This window comes from Anolis sagrei, chromosome 4 (genome assembly GCF_037176765.1).
Source record: "Anolis sagrei isolate rAnoSag1 chromosome 4, rAnoSag1.mat, whole genome shotgun sequence".
Classification (NCBI taxonomy): Eukaryota; Metazoa; Chordata; class Lepidosauria; order Squamata; family Dactyloidae; genus Anolis; species Anolis sagrei.
This window is the reverse complement of record NC_090024.1, coordinates 222,353,880-222,374,048: the sequence shown is the minus strand read 5'-3', so window position 1 is coordinate 222,374,048 and position 20,169 is coordinate 222,353,880. Positions and strand designations below refer to the sequence as shown.

The 20,169-nt window shown below is 39.9% G+C and overlaps 1 long non-coding RNA gene across 2 annotated transcripts in view; it reads right to left on the bottom strand.

The window, feature by feature from the left end:
• Positions 1–10,948: 10,948 nt before the first annotated feature.
• Positions 10,949–20,169, bottom strand: part of LOC137096837 (uncharacterized) — a 46,837-nt gene continuing 37,616 nt past the window's right edge. The window contains exon 3 of one of the 2 annotated variants that reach the window (XR_010909765.1): positions 10,949–11,036. This is a non-coding gene — a long non-coding RNA (uncharacterized lncRNA). Of the gene's footprint in view, positions 11,037–20,063; positions 20,093–20,169 lie in introns of those variants that run through there. The other variant, XR_010909766.1, reaches the window with a different exon arrangement.

Sequence of the window (20,169 nt, the reverse complement as noted above, 5' to 3'; positions counted from 1 at the left end):
AGGTGATGTTGAATACTTCCATTTTTCTGCATACAATAGTCTTGCTACTATGGTCATACCACAATCTTCATTGTCTCTTTTCCAACTGTGGTGTTTTAATCTTGTTCAGTTTTGTTCACTGACGTTCTTTGTTCATCAGCAGGAGAGAAGGCTAGGAAGGTAGAGTTACAGTGACCATCAGGATACCTTATTTTGGTCCAGATATTCTATCCCATAGTTTCAGGGTTTGAATGTGTGTATCTGAAGGAGGATAGCCAAGATAGATCAGATTAATATATCAGTAACCCTGCATATCAACATGGTATCAACATGAAATTCTGTTTCATATATTCATATATTGCACTTTGGTGGAGCACTAGGGCTGTTTAGCTGGGTATCCTATATGACCATCCCTAAACTTCAAATCCCAGGATTCCATAGGATGTTGGCAAAGTAGCTAAAGTGCAATTATAGTAATATAATTAGATGGTTTTAAAGGACTCTTAGTGGTAATTCTGATGTTTTGCATGCAAAAGATCTCAGGTTGGAACCTTGTGATCTCCTGGTAGGGTAATAATGCTTTCTGCCTGAAGGAGTATAAAGATGCTGCCAGTCTGTAAAGGAGTGCTGAGGTAGATGGACATGTACTTTGGTTCACTATAAGGCAGATTCCTATGTTTCCAGGGTTGCTTCCTCTTTGATGGTACAATGGGACATTTGTGCTTGACGTACCAGTTTTAGGCATAGGGTGGGATCCAAAAAAATAAATAAGTCAGGTGCCTTGCAACCTGAGACCAATGACTGTTTGGGATCGACTCCAAGTTTGTATACCACATTAAATTACTCTCTTGCACAGGAATATGCTGTACATTCAATTCTTTAGATTTTCACATGAAATGCTTAAGGCTCCCCTTTTATCTCAGGGCACTTTGCAGGTGTGTGGTCTTCATCTTGCAAGGAAAAGAAGTTGCCAGAGGAAAGGAAGATTTGGAGGATAGAAAGCCAATATTTAGAATTGGAAACAGCAAGAAGCCTTCCTTTGAGTATAGCAGATGTGAAAGAACAATAGGTGAAAGGCAGTTTTAATAGTATACTAATCCAATTATTCATTCTTCACCATGGAGGATTAATAATCTGTAATATTTTCCCTGTGTTCATGCATTACCAGCAGAAATTGTCCTATCAACAAAAATGTGCTTAAAATTAGACACAAGCCCTGCCATTGTTAGCTAAATATATATAAAAACATAGTTGAAAGGTATAGACAAGAATTGCAGGAGAAAGAGAGAGAGATTAAGCTTTGTCCATGCAAGTTGGTGTTATTAGAAACTTTATTCCTGGTGCAAATAGCATCTGGGAAAGTGATTTTTATTGTACCAAGACAAAGCAAATAAGGATTAAACCCTTCCTTTCCACCTCCTGTGGCCCTGATTCATGCTCAAACCCTTTTGCTATTTACATAATTTGTATGTAACTTCCATTCATTCGGCTAATATTTGGTATAAATTGGCCCCAATATAATTTAATTAATTTTATAATGTTACAACCTCTATCCTGATTGGTAAATGCTGGAAATTTCAGAGTATACACATGTAGTAATATGTATGCTGTCCTACTGCTAAAGAGCTGTTCTTAAATCAAAGGCAAAGCTCTGTGAAAACGGAAACAGGATTCTTACTGTATTTGAGAAGAAGACAGGATGCCTCGTCCTTCCATAGTCTGCCCATAATAATCCTAAAGTAATGCTTACTAGAATTTCTTCACCATTATATCCAAAGATATGGCAAGTTGCTTCTTCCAAGCCAGGCTAGTGCTGACTGGGAGTTGGAAGGAGATTTAAAATGGACTCTAGAAAGTTCAACATGTTTTGTTTATTTATACAAGACTTATATGAAGTGATTACTTCATTTCACATGTGCATACGGTTAGTTCTGAATAAAAAGTTTGTTGTTCATTATGTTTGCTGAGGTGGTGTTGGAGGAAAGTTCTGAGAGTGCCTTGGACTGCCAGAAGATCCAACCAGTCCATACTTCAGGAAATAAAGCCCGACTGCTCATTGGAGAGAAGGATAGTAGAGGCAAAGATGAAGTACTTTGGCCACATCATGAGAAGAAAGGAAAGCTTAGAGAAGACAATGATGTGGGGAAAATGGGAGGAAAAAGAAAGTGGGGCCGACCAAGGACAAGATGGATGGATGGCATCCTTGAAGTGATTGGATTGATCTTGAAGGAGCTGGGGGTGGTGATTGTTGACAGGGAGCTCTGGCGTGGACTGGTCCAGGAGGTCACGAAGAGTTGGAAACGACTGAACGAATGAACAACAATGTTTGCTGAAACATTCTGAACCACACTTTTTATGATATGGGACCCAATCCTTATTTTTCCCATCTTATTTGTACTCCTTGCACAAAATTTTCTGCTAAAAAGTAATGCCTACATTAATTATTGCATTCCTGTATGGAAACCCAAAGATGAAGTTTAACTGAAACACCAGACCTTGTGTGATGTTCAAATCAAGTTTATATTTATCATATAGAGATAGAGTGATATGGTGGCTAGATAAATGTTTCTCCAAATTCTCACTGCCATATAAAATCCAGATTATTTGCTTTTTCCCAAGATCTTTGGAAGGCGTCAAGTTAGAGAGTGCCGTTTTCTTCAAATTTTATTTATTTGAACTGGATTATATGGCAGTGTAGATTTATATAATCCAGTTCAAAGCAGATAGTGTGGATTAACTGCTTTGATAATCCAGATTATATGGCAGTGCAGAAGGGGTCTCAGTCATTATCTTTGGTCTTGTTTACCTTATAAGGTTTTTGGGAGGCTCAAGAGAGTATGAATGAAAGATGTGTTGTGTAAGGCAGTATGGTTCTCATATCCATGGAGCGATATGTTTCTGGACTGCATAGACATCAAGAAGGGGGTGTAACTTGTACAGGAGGCCCTACACAAATAAGTAAAATGTTTAGGACTTGAAAGGTCAGAACCAGCACCTTGGGCTTGGAAACAAATTGGCAACTAGTGCAGGTGATGTAGCAGAGGGGTTGTCCATTCTCTGGGTCCAGCATCTGTAAGTAACCTGGCTGCAGCTCTTTGGGCTAATTGAAGTTTCTGGGCACTCTTCAGGGGCAGTCTCACATACAGCCCATTACAGTAATCTAAGTGGGATGTAACCAAGGCGTGGACCACCATGGCCAAGTCTGTCTTCTCGAGGTATGGGTGCAATTGGTCACCGCTGCCACCTGGGCTCCAGGCTTAGCGATGAGTCCAGAAGGACCCCTAAACTGTGGACTTGAGTCTTCAGGGTGTGTGTAATCCTGTCCTACATGAATAAGTGAAACCATGGATAAGTGAAACCACATACATATGGTTCTGAAGATATGGGGGGTCATGCTGTGCCTATATGATGTCCTGAATAACTTGGACTGAGAAAAGAGACAAAATACATAAGTAGTAATTAAAATTTGGGAAACTTTTAATGACTACTATCTCAAATCCTTTGGAAGGGGGATATAAATGGAAGAGATAAGAAAAATAAAAAATAGCTACATGGAAACTATTGCTACATCCTTGTTTTAAGAGTACAGGAAAATTAGCAAGGTTTCTGTCATTTGTGTTTTAGTCTCATTCAAGCAAAGCTGATTTAAAGTTCCACTGCAAGCTCCACAAAAGATATTTGGCAACCTTGCTGAGGAAATGGGTCAGGCTGCAGCTGAACTTAGAGACAGAATTTCCATATGTTGAAAGATTCTCCGTTTGAGGAATAATTTATGGTTGCATGGAGGAAATGGCAATTAAACGACCGTGCAATGCCCGGACAGGAACATCTCTTCCACAGTTCATAATTATGCATGTGAGAGGGGAAGCAATGTTTCTGAATCAAATCAAAGATGTCCTCTTATCTGAACATTTCCATTTGGGAGTATGGAGAAAGAATCCAAGTTCTCATTCCACGTTATCTTTTTCACCTCATGAATTTAGCAGGAAGACAACACAGTTTTGGAACAAGTTAAGTCATACATTGAATTTTTATTTTTAGAAAAGCTTATCTTGCACATGTATGATAAATGAATTGCTCTATTAGTTAATTCCATCATTGACCTATGCTCACTAATCCCAATACCACACTTGAAGGCTCTTTCAGTAGAGAAGTTATATTAATTTCATACTGCTTTGTTATAGCTCCATTCAAAGGAGTCCCAAGCATCCTTGGATTTTTTCTTCTTCACACAAAACTACTAATCCATGGCAGTTATGTAATCATCCATAAATACTTTCATGGACTTTGTGTGGACATGGAAAACCAGAGATTAAGGACCTTTAGCCCCAAAATACTATATAGCTACATTGGAGGAGCTAGAAAATGTCTAGGGAGGCTAAATGAACTCATGGATACCATTCCTTGATTTGGGGGTTGTATTGTATTGCCAAAACCATCCCTTTTAAAAGGAAAAGAAAATAAGGTGCAGATGGTATGATTTTTATATAGTCTGATTTATATATAGGTATAAATTCAGAAATAATTGCTTCTATTTCTTTTCAAATATGTATGTGGATTATCTGCTCAGCCTGCAGTTCAGGTGCTACCACTTGAAGCAACCTCAAGACACTCTACACTCTCTTCTTATGATATTCACCATTAAACTGGATTTTGACTGAAACATTCTTCAAGTAAACGGTGGCTTCAAACGATTTTTAATTAGCCCTCAATTGTGTCCAATTCAAGAGAGATATTGACAAGCTGGAATGTGTCCAGAGGAGGGCGACTAAAATGATCAAGGGTCTGGAGAACAAGCCCTATGAGGAGCGGCTTAGGGAACTGGGCATGTTTAGCCTGAAGAAGAGAAGGCTGAGAGGAGATATGATAGCCATGTATAAATATGTGAGAGGAAGCCACAGGGAGGAGGGAGCAAGCTTGTTTTCTGCTTCCTTGGAGACTAGGACGCGGAACAATGGCTTCAAACTACAAGAGAGGAGATTCCACCTGAACATTAGGAAGAACTTCCTGACTGTGAGAGCCGTTCAGCAGTGGAACTCTCTGCCCCGGAGTGTGGTGGAGGCTCCTTCTTTGGAAGCTTTTAAGCAGAGGCTGGATGGCCATCTGTCGGGGGTGATTTGAATGCAATATTCCTGCTTCTTGGCAGGGGGTTGGACTGGATGGCCCATGAGGTCTCCTCCAACTCTTTGATTCTATGATTCTATGATTCAATGCCTTAGAGCAGGGGTCCTCAAACTTTTTAAACAGAAGGCTAGGTTACAGTTCCTCAAACTGCTGGAGGGCCGGATTATAATTTGAGGGGGAAAAACATGAATAAATTCCTATGCACACTGCACATATCTTATTTGTAGTGCAAGAAACACTTAAAAACAATACAATAATTAAAATAAAGGCCAATTTAACAAATATAAACTTCTTAATATTTCAATGGGAAGTGTGGACCTGCTTTTGAGATAGGATTGTTGTTGTTGCTGTGTGCTTTCAAATCATTTCAGACTTAGGTTGACCCTGAGTGAGGGCTGGGTAAATGACCTTGGAGGGCCATATCTGGGCCCTGGGCCTTAGCTTGAGGACCCCTGCCTTAGAGTATCATATTCTGCTAGAATATGGTGTGTAGTGAACTACTGTTGTGACATCATGGTGATAATTCCTTCCTCTTTCTACTTCTAGCAAGCTTCCAGGGGTTTACTGGAACTGGACTCATCAGTGAGGACCTCCGTGTCAATGCCACAGGATCTCACTGATGTTCTTTCAACCTCACTCTCCAGCTTGCATTAGATTTCAAATGTCATAGTAATCCCCCTTTTTAAAAAAAGGCCAAATGTAGTAAAATAGATGAAGGGAAGTAGAGAAACTAGTTCTCAAAAGTTCTCATTAAATTCTTTTTTAATTTATTTTATTTATTTATCATATCAGGAGTGAACCAAAAAGTTGTATTATATTTTGAAAAAGAAACAGAAAAAATCCCTCAAAGTTTGAAAACTTGGCATTCTATTAAATGTCATTTGACCAGTAGCTGCTGGTGTTGTTTTGGGAAGGTCCTTCATTGTGAATATGGCAGGGCTCAGGCTGCATCGCAATAGGTGGTTTGCTCTTCTCCACACTTGCATGTCATGGACTCTGCTTTGTGGACTCATTTCTTAAGGTTGCTTCTGCATCTCGTCGTGCCAGAGCACAGTCTGTTCAGCACCTTCCAAGTTACCCAGTTTCCCATGTGCCCATTGAATCCTTTAAAAATACTGGAATTTGGGCTCCATGACCGAGTTTTTAAAAATTGTAATTGAGGAACACTTTTCTGCAAAGAATTGATATTGAGATATAAATGGAGGTACTAGAGAACTGTACTATATGGTTATGTTGTCCATCAATACCCTTCCTTATAAGCATAATATGGACTCACAATTAAATTTTTCTTCCACAGAAGTCATTGTTATGCTAAAATTCAAGTCTGCACTAGTTAAATTCAGCATATTTATTGCTTCCTGTTAAATGTGGCTGGGTGCCCCAATCAACACGGAGCAATAAAATGAGCTGACATTGCAAAGAGGAGAAGTGACTATTTAAACAAGCTTTTGAGAATGCCTAGTCTGTAATTGTTCTGCGTAACAGTCATGCAGCCTGCACTTTATCCCATGCTCTCTCTCCATTGTTACAGCTCGGCACTTATCCCATTCTCTTGTCCTATTGTATACAGCCTGGGCACATTTACAACAGCTTACCGCCATTGGTTGATGAGGGCAGTTTTATTGAGTTTTGGTTAGTGTTTTATATGCGTATGTGTTTCATTTATTGTATTTTATACTGCATTTATTTTATGTTCTGTTTTTAGGTACCTTATACTGTGTGTAAGCCGCCCTGAGTCCCTTCAGGGGGATATAAGAATAAAGTTATTATTATTATTATTATTATTATTATTATTATTATATTAATTGAAATGTGCAGGGCGTCTGGAAAGCCTGCAAACAGTGCCTTGTAAAGGTATACATTGCAAATGCATTTGTCTCTTGTGCACACAAAAATCACTATAAATCTGATATGTAAAAAAGACTCTGGGGAGTAATCAGAAAACACTATAGTAGAATGTGTAACAGTGATTTGATGTGGGTGCCAAATGGATATTTATTAATTACTTTTTGTACTCTGCCTTTCACCGAAAAACAGTGAAGCTAACAACATTCAGTAAACTAACTTCAGCATGTTACATCCTCCACCACTATCACAAAAACAATTCATCAAAACAGTTTAAAAGATCAGTTTGAAATCTTTGCATCTTTTCTAAAATGAGCAACAATGGCTATTGATTACAACTTTGAGAAGTGAGAATAATGGAGGAAAGAGCCCTATATTGTGATTCCATCTATCATTTTGAAAATGTATTCAGTTCAAGAAAATTATTAGAATTGCATAAACAAAACACCAAAAATGATATGGAATATAGTAATGATAAATAATGCAAATAATGTTGACAGCCAATGTAAATAACTAATGAACATGAATACAAAAATGGAGAACTAAATGGAATACAACTTACAATCCTACTATTAATTAATTTTTTTTCATGTCAGGAGCGACTTGAGAAACTGCAAATCACTTCTGGTGTGAGAGAATTGGCCATCTGCAAGGGCGTTGTCCAGGAGATGCCTGGATGTTTTACCATCCTGTTGGAGGCTTCTCTCATGTCCCTGCATGGGAAGCTGGGCCTGACAGATGGGAGCTAACCCTGCTCCCCGGATTCAAACCAATTACTTTTTGGTCAGCAGTCCTGCCGGCACAAGTGTTTAATCCATTGCAGCACCAGGAGCGCCAATTAATTAATTAATTAATTAAATGAGGTATCGAACAATTTGCAGAGATATAAAGATTTTCTTGTTTCTTCTTAAAATCCTTTTGATGTGGTGGCATTTAAATTGTTTTGTAAGTGTTGTTGATTTTTAAAGCTGGTTTAATTGATTAGGAACCACTTTAGATCCCATTAGGAGAAGGCAGCATACAAATAAAAGATATAAAATAAAATCAAGTAAAGTTCTCTTAGATTAAGAACCTAATCTTTCACGAGGAGTGAAAAAAACCTGAACCTGAGTATCCATGGTTTGCAGGTTTAAGAACAACAACATGCTTTTTTGTTGAAGAAGGGAATATTTGTTTTTCCTTTTGAAAATCATCTTGGTGAAGAAAAAGCCGATCCTCCAACTTAATTTAAAAAATCACATTTTATTATTAATGACAAATTTATTACAATAGCTGTCTTGCATATAATATTGTATTCTCCTGTGACCTATGTGACTGATCAGAAGGAGATAGAAAATACCTTCTTTTATGCAGCTGCCAAATATCATTAATTTATAGTCTTTTAGGAAGGAAAAAAAAAACCAGAAGGGACAAAATTACTTGTTACTAACTGAATTTTTCCACTACAAAAACATATGCTTTGGGGTGTTTGCTCAGAAAAGAAACAGGACAATAAATCTTCTCTTCCAAAGAGTCTTCTATGCACGTCACACATTTACTTTACAGGAATGACGCCTTTAGATGAGTTCAGAACACTAGTAAAAGTAAGATGAGTAGTTCTTGAATCCAATTAATGTTCAGGTGAGTGCTACAAAACTATTTATTTACTCTATTTATACCCCACCTTTGTCTACCCCAAAGGGGACACAAGGCGGCTTACATAGAGGCAATTATTCAATGCCTTAAAACACATACAATTAAAAAAATAGATTAAAATTACAAACATATTAAACATTTAAAATTATTACATTCCATATTAAAATCATGCCATCCATAGTCGTTAAACCACAGGACAGTTTGGAATTAACACATTCTGGCTATTTTGTGTTCTTTCCTTTTCCAAAGTTCTCTTTGATATAGATTAAGTTAAGATTCTCTTGATTTTATATTTTTAGTCCAGTGGCTGGATTTCTAGTGCTATCTTGACAGATTTTGGAAATGTGAAGTGAATTCATTCTCCTTTTGTTTGTGGGTTGATGTGATTTGAAAATTTGCATTTATCTTTACACGGTGCCAAAATGAACTTGGAAGGAAGGTATAGGGAAGCAGGGATAAAAGCTTTCCGATGGTCTCTGATTTCCAAACCAAGAATGATTTTTGTCACTTTATTGCTTTTTTCAAGCTCTTGAAATGGAAATGCTGGCATCTTCAAGTTGTTATGACGTTGAGATGAAGGAAATGTATATGGCAAAGAACAAGGTGAAAATGCTTAAAGCTTTCTTTCCCAGAGCAGTTACATCTGTTTGAATTCCAAGGCAACAAGCAACATCTTGATCAAACTGTAAGACAAATGGAGTACTGTGTCCAAGAAAAACATCTGGATTCAAGTGTTGGTGCCAGCATGCAGTTCCTTATAAACTCACTATTTGAGTACATGGAGTTATAGGAACACAATGGGTCAAAAGGTACATAGAGCCTTTGCTCCAAAGCTCAATCCTTCATCCATACACAATAATAATAATAATTTGTTTATAAGCTTTCCTTTCTTCCCAAAGGGACTCAGGGCAGTTTACAGACAAAGGAAGCAAAATGGCCCAAATGAACAAACAACAACAAATCAACTGGTGTGGCCTGGAGGATGAAAATGGTGAGGTCCTCCTGGGCCTGTTGGTGCCATGGCGGCCTGAAAGAAGGCAATGGCGAGATTCTCCTGAGTCTGTTGGTGTCGTGGCGGCCTAGAGGAGGGTGATGGTGAGGCCCTTTTGGGTCTGTTAGTGCCACGGTGACCTGGAGGAGGGCAATGGTGAGGCCCTCCTGCATCCATTGGTGATGTTGTGGCCTGGAGGAGGGCGATGACGGAGCCTTCCTTGGCCTGTTGGTACTGCAGTTGCCTGGATGAGGGCAATGGTGAGGCCATTCAATGACGATGGCAAGGCCAACATTATAGAGCTTGAAAAAGTTACTCTTTTTACTATAGCTCCCAGAAACCCTTAGCTAGCATGGTCAACACTCATGCTAGCTAGGGGATTCTTGGAGCTCTCATTCAAAAAGTAACTTTTCCAAGCTTTTGTGCTGTACTGCCCAAAAACCCCCAGTTAAAACAAAAAATGTGTCTTAAAAATGCTGAACTTTGTTACTATAATTTCAGTACAGAATTAGTATATGATTGTTTCATCTACTTTGATGTGATTGCTTAATTTTCATTTGAGAAAACAGGTTAGGGGAAATCAAGTGCTCGGCCATTCCTAGTTAGTCTATTGCTTCTGCATTTGTAGCAGATATTGTACACAGACAATTAATACTATCTGTGCCCTGTCTTTCTGGGAATTGGAAAGAACAAGAGGACTATCTCTTATTATGATAAATGGAAGGCAAGATTATCTGGCAGCGAAGGTGGAGGAGGAGGTGACTAAGTGCAAAGTTATGGTTTCAGCAGAATACTTTTTTGGAAGTGGACAACATTGTGTAAGGCTCCAACATTCTACGAATGTTCTTGTAGGCACACTCATTCATGTGCAAACATACTAAACTTGTGAAAACATTAGTAATTGGGAATACTTTTTTCACGATTCATAATGATTTTATTATGGCTGCAAAAGCAACCCAATGCTGGGAACACAAAACAGGCTCTTGTGATTTTGTTTATTTGGCCTAATTAATTATCAGAAATTGAAGAACATAACAACAACAACAACAACAACAACCACCCTATCTCCCTCAGGGGACTCAGGACAGATTCCAACATAACAATGGCAAACATTCAATGCCTACATAAAACACATGATATTTATTTACCGTATCAGGAGTGAACCAAGGGTACAGTTGTAATATATTTTAAAAACACGAAGTTGAAAACTTTAAATTATTTTATTAAATGTCCTTTGACCCGTAGCTGGCCACTTGGAATGCCTCTGGTGTTGCTATAAGAATGTCCTCCGTTGTACATGTGGCGGGACTCAGATTGCATTGTAATAGGTGGTCTGTGGTTTGCTCTTCTCCGCACTTACATGCTGTGGACTCCACTTTGTGACTCCATTTCTTAAGGTTGGCTCTGCATTTTGTAGTGCCAGAGAGCAGTCTGTTCAGTACCTTTCAAGTCGCCCCATCTTCTGTGATAAACACACGATACTAACATAAATCCCAGAAAAACCCCCCACATATAAAAGTAACATTGAAACCTAACATCAAATTAAAAGACATTCGTTAGCTATGCACAGATCTCAGGATTTACCAGAATTTGCTTGAACAAAGCAGTATTCCACCTGTTTGTCCAGTGTTCTTCTACACAGAAAGGCTTCACTCAGATGCTCACAACAAGCTAGATGGGAAACTGATACCTGTTGCTTAGCCTTTGGCTTTCAGCATAATGAGAGCTCTGACTGTAGAGGTTTTATTTAACATAAAGATAGGAACTCTCTGGTCTTTAGATTGGTTCACTTGGGATACCCACAAAGCCTTACACCCAGGTTTTTGACCAACAATGTGGAGCTTGGGACAATGTCCACACTTTTACAGCACTATAATTTCAGCTCTATAATAAACTCTTTTTGGGGTGGGGGTGGGGGGCTTCCCCACCTTGAAATGGCCAACATGCCAGAAAGTTAGCTGGAAGTATTTAATAACTACTTCCAATCTCGCAGACAAAAGGGAGCCATCCAAAATCTATATTACAAGAATTGCTGAGCTGACCCTGCTGGTAAAGGTACATTTCTATGATCTGAGTTGAAGGAGTGAATCTACACTCCCTTGGTTCTCATGGGATGGCATAACCCAACATTATATATCTATCAATTTCCCATTATCATCAATAGTGTAGTTTGACCTTTGATGGCTTGTTCCCACATACAAGTTACCACTTGATGGTGCAAACATCAAACAGTAAACATATAGGTAGGAATCAGCATTTTTATACTTGCTTAGCTGGGAACATACCATATTGGCTGCACTTGTTGAAGATCACAAGCCCCGACGCTAAAATAGCAGAGCAAACTAATGAAGTGTTGACAGAACGTGCTGAGTCAGCATTGCCTGTTAGTAAGAGCTGTTACCATGAGATATGGTTCAGCAATATTGTATAAAGTCTCGTATAGAATAGAACCAAGCAATGACATCTAGAAATGTGTGCAACTGGCCTGAGACATTTTACTGCCTGGGCCAAGCAGCAAATGGAATTCCTTGCTCATCTAGGTCATAATGTATCCTACCCAAAGATAGCTAAGTTATTTTGGCAAATGTTTTGCCCACCCTTAACAATAATAAGATTGAAACAAATGTACAGGTATGTGTTCTTTTCCAGGACTCTGAAATCCAGAATATTCCAAAATTGTCCAATTTAATGATGGACTAAGATAGTGACAGTTCTGCTTTTTGATGACTCAACATACACAAGTGTTGTTTCATGATCAAAATTATTAAAAAATATTGTATAAAATTCAGGCTATGTGTACAATACACCCACACACACATGTGCGCGAAACCTAAATTAATTTTGTGTTTAGACTTGGCTCTCATCTCCAAGAAATCTCATTATAAGTTTATGCGATGGGGTATCAAATTAATTTGCAACAAACCAGGGAAAATTGAATTAATCCGATTTTACCAGGGGTGTTGTTTGGATGCCTCCAGTAAAACCAAGGCAGGTCCCAGGATATGGGCCTGTCTGGATGGCCCCTCAGCTTGTAGTGATTTTCAGCTCTTGTGTGACATTCTTGATCTGCTGTATGATGGACTTGCCTCATTCTTTCTAATGAGGAGTCCATGGTTGAAGCAAGTATGGGAATCCCTGGCACAAGTCACCTGTTGGAGAAAGCTTCTATAATGGGAAACATTCCATCCAGCAGGCAGCATGGACATTGTAGACTCTGAATGCTGCCTAAGCAAGCACAACACTAATCACCTTTGAGTTCTTCTGTTAATGCCCTGTTTTAGAAGGGATCAGGACTAATTGCATTGTGTGATGCAGGGTGAAACAGAAGGACTAATACTTTTAAACAAAGGGTGTGTGGCATATTTTGCCTGAAGCACTGCTCTCATGTATACAAGATTATAGTTTTTCTTGTTTTGCGACATTTTTTGTTCAGAAAGGTTACTTTCAGATATTAAGAAATGAAGGCTCTGATCATCCCATCAATCCTGGCAATAGCCAGCCACACATTTCCCTCTGGTGAACTCTTCAGTGTGAGGAGGTGCTTCACATTTCAAACCCTTCACCCTGTTTTTAGTCACACGACCATGACTGCTCTACTTCTTCCCATGAATGCAATTTTTTCTGCTGTTCTCACCAGGGCTCAAAAGAACTTTTGCCATCTTATTCAGGTGTGCATGGGCTGCTACTGATATGCACATGTGCACGTTATTAGAAAGAAAAACGTTGAACACACAGGCAGATTTAACATTAACATTCAATCAGGGAAACATTAGGTGATCCTACATGGCAGATGGCCCTAGTGGTTTTCTACAACTCTGTGATCCTATGATTCTATGAGCCACTTCCTGAGAGCCACTTCCAGATTAAGTTACTGTCCAGCCTAGATAATCTCCCACCAACTTGTTCCACTCACTAACTCCTCCATGAAACTCATCAAGAATGCTGGCCACATGCTAAAAGATCCAGATTTCTAAGAAAATGGCAGGTTAAAAGAAAAGTTTTGCTTTTGAACTAGATTAAAGTCCTCGGCTATCACAAAGAATTGGTTTCCAAATCAGTCATCAAGATCGTAAGTGTTTGGATTGCATCAACTACAAGTATGGTTCTTTTCCATCAGTGTAGATAGTCCCTACTTTCTCAGATGCTTCAAGCTATATTCTTATCATTGAATTTGTGTTTGCTGAATGTCCATATTGCAAGGATCCTTGTCCTCCAAAGGATACTCAGGAGATCTAGGAGAATGCCTCATTACTGCATTCAGCTATACGAGCATAGCTGGCGTCCCTTCTACTGATGCTTATCCTGTTCACCACCATCCAGAAATAGACAGGTTGCCATAGGTAAAGAATGAGTTTTGAGAGGTCAATCAAAGATATATGATGCTATTCTGCCTAAGAGAACTTTATGTTATCTCACCCTGATCCAGGAGCTTGTCTACTATGTGTACCTTCTTATCCAATATAAGTGCAAAGCAAATATTTTGACTGCTGAAATTCAAAAGGTAAAACTATTCCTGATACAGAAAGGAACCTACTATATCTGTCAAGGAACTGCAATTCATTAAACCTGAGTGACTAAATAAAGGACTTTATTGCACCAAGCTAGCACACTGGTGTTGCAGCTGGACTACCACCTTTGCTAACGGTCACTATTGCATGATGTATCCCAGCACTAGTTGGCCTCCTCCCCATGATTATCCCATCCCTAGATATTAACAGAAAAAGCCATCAATAGCTCACAGTCTTGTAACATACCCACCAGTTACATTGGTTGGGATGGGTTGATTCTGCTTCTGTGCCAGCATGACAGCAATAATATGAAGCTACGGGGTCAGATTCTATCCCTTCCCCACTCCCACTCCCTATTCCCAAACTGGTTGTTATGCTTTCCTTTTATACATATCTTTGCCTTGTTTGTTTTAATGCTGATTTTTAAACAAATATAATAAAATTGGGAATTACAGGAGGGTAGTGTTACAAGGTTGTGCAGTAATATGATTGTGGAACCACAGAATGGGGAATTGGCAGAAGTAAGCTACCAAAAAGAGAAGCAATATTGAAAAAGTCCTAAATGGATTCCACTTCAGGTAAGAGACCATTCAAAGCTCTCTTCCAAAATGCACTCAGGTGTGACATTTTCCAGGATTAGTTTTGAAACTGTGGTTATTTGCTTCTGGCAGCTGTGTCCTGAGGTTTTTTTTTGGAAAGATCTACTCTGAGAAGGTTTGCCATTAACTTCCTTGAAGGTTGAGAGAGTATGGCATGTCCCAATGTAACCAGGGTTTCTATGGCTGAGTGGAGATTGGAACTCTGCACCCGTATAGTCCATGATACTGTCCATATCCTTCAACATTTCCAAGATATAATCTGGGAAATTTATGCTCAAGCAACGTTAGAGGGCGGTTCAACATAGACCCAAATTGGTTCAGATTTCCATCCCTACTCCCACCAAAAAACCCAGTTTTTCTAGAGTGTGTGTGGCTACATGCCATGCCATTTACAATCAGTATAGCATGCAGCCATCCAAAGCCCCCCAAATTTCCCTATAAAAAGTAAATAAACCTTACCTGGCCACCATAACATTCCTCCTTGTGTCTTCCTGCCATGAGAAAATGATGCGCCAGGAGACCGGGGGGGGGGGGGGATTCCTCCTTGCCCCTCCCTTCCTGGTGTGTCATTTCCTCATTCCAGGAGGGCATGAGGGGGAATGTTATGGTGGCCAGGTAAGTTTTATTCACTTTTCCCAGGAAAATTTGGGGTTTGGAAGAGAGAGGGTGCCCTTTTAGTTTTTCAGGCCCCTGGAGCCCAAAAATTCGAGATGGCTGTGTGGATTGGGCCCAGGAATCACATGACATGGTCCCCAGGTCCAATCCACCAGGGGACTTGGTGGTAAGACCTGGATTTTACCATAAGATCTAGATATTACCAGGTGTTTAATTAATTTGGAAACTTTCGTTTGTTCCAGATTAATTCGGCTTTACTAGAGGAGCAGTTTGGACACCTCTGGTAAAATTGAGATAGGTCCTGGTTTTGGGGCCTGTTTGGATGGGCCCAGAGTATGGTCAAAATGCAATATTCTTAATGAAGAAGAATACACAAACTAGGAGAGCCTGCAGCTGTTTGCCTTTATTCAAGTCAACTCGGAAGAGCAAGATGCTGCCTCCTCTTCTACACTCCTAAGAACAGAATTAATATTGAACTCTTTTTGCAGCAATTGAAACACAATGAGGACAAATGGGGGGAAATGCAACTAGGACACTTTATAAGATGTTGAAAAAGGGGGATGACAGGATAAATCAGGACATTTGAAGGGTTTGACTAAAGGGACAAGATCCTGTCTGATGTTAAAAGATAAGCAAGGTTAGCTCTGGTTATTACTTGGTTGGGAAATTGAATATCTGGCGTTGTAGGTGATATTTCAGAGGAAGAAGCTGTATTCTGTAATTCTGGATAAGGGATACTCAGATCGCATTATCATAGTTACTGGAAGCAAAAGCATTCATAGTACTGAGATTGCTGCTTGTATAATAGATAAAATATACTGCTGTATAATTAACCCTGGTACATTGGAAATGTATTGATGTAGGGCTTTCTAAAAGTTCTCTGCTAGTGTTCACTTTACATGGTGTTTCTTTCGAAAGGATTACCAAGAATATGATGGCTGGCTTAATGAAGTAAGCTGTCAGAATGGACTGAAGGTGAAAGAGGTAGTCAGATGCTCCTGACATAGTCAAATAAAATCTGAGACAAATGTGACAATCTGAGCATGGAAAGAATTAAGCTCCTGAAAAGCCCAGGAAGGACCACGGCTGTAGTTTTGGCTTTGTCTTTATATGTGCTGCTTTGGAAGTCACCTCATTTGCCTTTTCTTTAAAAGGAGAAAGATGGGGAAATAACAACAAAAGAAAATACTTGGCACTGTTTCATATTCCTAGCTGTGGTTCCTCCCCCTCCTCCTCTGTACTCTTTGGCTCTTTACTCCTGGTACTGTGGGACAAGCTAAGTATGCCAAGCAATCAGCTCAGAGAACTGCCTGCCCTCCCACCCCACTCCTCACAGCGTGGTGCCCATTTTCTGCTGAGTTGCACGCTGGTGAACTATGGCGCAGACCCAAGCTCTCATAGCTGGAATTTTTTCCTTGCTGACTGGAGGCCAGTGATCTGCAGGGAAGAACTTCGTCTACTGTTGCAAGAATGTTGGATGCTGGCCATTCATAAAAATGGGATGCTGGATAAGATGTGTTAAGATTCATTAAGCAAGGATGATGGACTTCCTGTCGTGCTGACAATTCCAGTGTATGAGTGTCCGAGAGAGGTTGGAGGAAAGGAAGCATGTTTTGGGTTCCTTGGAAATTATTTTCTTTTGTCGGAATCCTGGAAGTCCATAACCAAGTTGGAAAAACTATCCATTTTATATTTCTAGGAAAAATCCATGAGACATTTTAAGTTGTGCTAAACAAGAGTGGTGTCTTAAATTAAATCTGAATACCCCCAAGTGTTTGTTTCTTCTTTCTGCTTTCTTTAGAGGCAAAACCTATGCTGGGGAATGTTGGTTCCCAACCTTTGGTCCTCCAGTTGTTTTGGACTCCAATTCCTAGAAATCCCAGTCATCTTACCAGCTACTGGAATTGTGGGAGCTGAAGTCCAAAACACCTGGAGGACCAAAGATTGGGAGCCATTGCTAGAGCAAGTGTTACCTGGGAAAGGATGAACTGACTGTTGAATACAAACTTTAATGGCATATAAGCAAAAGATGATATAACTAAATGATGGAGAAAAGTGTGCTTGATGAACAGAGAAGTTCCTGAGTCAAAGCTCAAGCCACTAGATGATATTAAGCAAGTTTGTTCCTTTCAGAATCCTGCCCTAAAAGTATTTTGAGTAATGTTGCTTGGTATCCATATAAATCAGTGGTTTTTAACCTGTGGGCCGTGGACCACCAGTGGGCCATGAGGATGAAAATCTGGTCCATGAGCCTGCTTCCTCTTTATTTTATTTATTTATTTTATTAATTAATTTCCACTCCTTTCACACCAGCTGCCACTCTTTCCCTGTTGCTGACCAGTCCCACCCCCTTGGATAGACCATATCAGCTCTAGATTATTAAATGTAGTTTTCTATGGGCAAGCAGATGGCGACTACTGGATGGCATATGTTATGTATCAGAAACTAGAGTTGATGTGGTCTATCCAATACAATTTTCTGAATCAGCATCCCAAATAACCAAACCAAATCTAAAATTGACCAAAAACTGATTCATAACCCTTTTGGTACTAATGTTGGAGAATTGCCCCTGGTCAAAGTGGTCCCTGATCAAGTGGTCCCTGATCAAGTCGTCCCTGGTCAAAGTGGTCCTTGGTCAAGTGGTCCCTGGTCAAAAAAAGGCTGAGAACCACTGCTTAAATGAAAGCCCAGAAAGCCCCAGACTCTTGAACAGAGTGCCAAACTAAGAGCTGTGGTGAACATTTTTCACCATATTATTCAGGGGGGTGGGGAGTGTTGGCTTTTTTCTCAAAAATCTTTTTTAGTCTCTATGTGTGCAAAAATGTGAAGGAAGTGTCTTCATGACCCCTAGAGAGGACAGGTTGGAGAATGCAGGGGCTTGTGGTCTAACTAATAATAACAATATCACGACCAACAACAATAATAACATTTTCAAATTCTATATATGAAGTGTGGAAATATCTTGAATATCGAGGGAGTCAAAATACTGAAAAATGTTGAAAGATGTACATCGGAAGAGTGGGTGTTAACATGAAGATCAACAGGGAAATAAGTGTAAAAGAGAAGCAATCAGGCTGATCAGCTGTTTCTTATTTCAAAGGTTCCAGAACTTCCTACCAAGAGAAGCAGGTCAGATCCTGATTTATTTGCTGCCAATTGCTCAGTATTTTTTATACAGTCTGACTTTTTACTAAGTGACCAATTGCTGAGGACAGGGATACTGTAATTTTACTGTTGTTTTGTGTCTAAACTTTGCTGTATTAATTTTGGGCTTGGCCTCATGTTAGCCGCCCCGAGTCCTCTTTCGGGAGATGGTGGCGGGGTATGACTAAAGTTATTATTATTATTATTATTATTATTATTATTATTATTGTACTTCCTCTTCATAGACATTCTTCCAGTCTCTTGAGTCTCTGATGTTCAAGGCACTGTACAAACTAAAATGATTGCAATATACCTAAATACATAAAAACTCCAATTTTAAAATAGGATCAAACTATTTCCCATATTGAAACAATTTACATCATGCACTTACAAAGAATAAACCACAATTAAAACAGTACATCATAAAACAATGCAGCACTGTCTTAAAAGCCATTTCCTTAAAAACCTTCAAATCCAAGAGGCCACCAGAATGAACAAGTATTTGCATGCACACACTCCAATTGTCTCATTTGTCTACTTGCCAGGTTGGCTGGGGAAGAGGTTGGATTTGGAAGTGTAGTCCCCTGAAAATGAAGTTTAGGAGCAGATGCAGACATTGATATTTGCCAATCCATACGGTTACTTCATACCATTGTGGAACATCACTTTCCTGACCTGTTTGAAGTGAAAGTAAAATAAAAGCTATGTTGCTAGATCAGACACAGTGCCGTGCATTTATCCCTCTGTCTTCCAGTCATAGCCAGTTATACTCTGGAAAGCCCCACAACCATGATTTGAAGGGAGTAGCATTTCTCTGGAATGTGTCCAGAGGAGGGTGACTAAAATGATCAAAGGCCTGGAAGCCAAGTCCTCTGAGGAGTGGCTTAGGGAGCTGGGTATTTTTAGCTTGGAGAAAAGAAAGCTGAGAGGGAACATGATAACTATGTTTAAATATTTGAAAGTATGGTGGGCTTATTTTCTGGTGCTCTAGAGACTAGGAAATAGAGCAATGGATTCAAATTGAAGGAAAATTTATTCCAGCTAAACATCAGGAAGAACTTCCTGAGTTGTTAGGCATGTTCAAAGTCCAGCCCAGGGGCCAATTGCAGCCCCTGTTCAAATTTCCACTGGCCCTCTCTCTCCAGGCCCTCTCCCTTGCTTCTGTCCTCCCTCCCTCCCCTCCTTCCCTTGTCTTCCTTCCTCTCTTTGTTTGTTTGTTTGTTCCTTCTTGGGAATCAGGGCCTGGGAAAAGGCGGGCTCCTCGGGAGGAAAGAAAGAGAGATGGTGGCCTCTTGCATCCCTTCACCCTGACTAAGCATCACATTCTCCTTGGATAGCTCTGGCATCATGCATCCCGTTCCAGTGGCCCCTTCTCTCTCTCTCTCTCTTCCTCCATCCCACACAACCTTTTCTTTATTTCTTTGCAAAGGAAGACTGCCCAATTGCCCTGCTTGATCCAGGCATTTGCTGCTGTTGCTGCATGCATAGCTGGGAAGGATGGACTCTGGAGGCCGAGTGCTTGCTTGGCTTTCCTCTCCCTCTCCCTTGCCTGGCTTGCCTCCCTTCTCTGGCTTGCCTTTGTCCCACATCGCTGCCCCATGTTTTCAAAAAAAAAATAAAAAAAATAAAAGGCTGCCTTTTGCTGCTCCTCCCTTGGGAAGAAAAGGGAAGAGCCAGGTGGCAACTATAAGCCCCCCCTACCACAATCAAAGCCTTCCTGACAGATGGC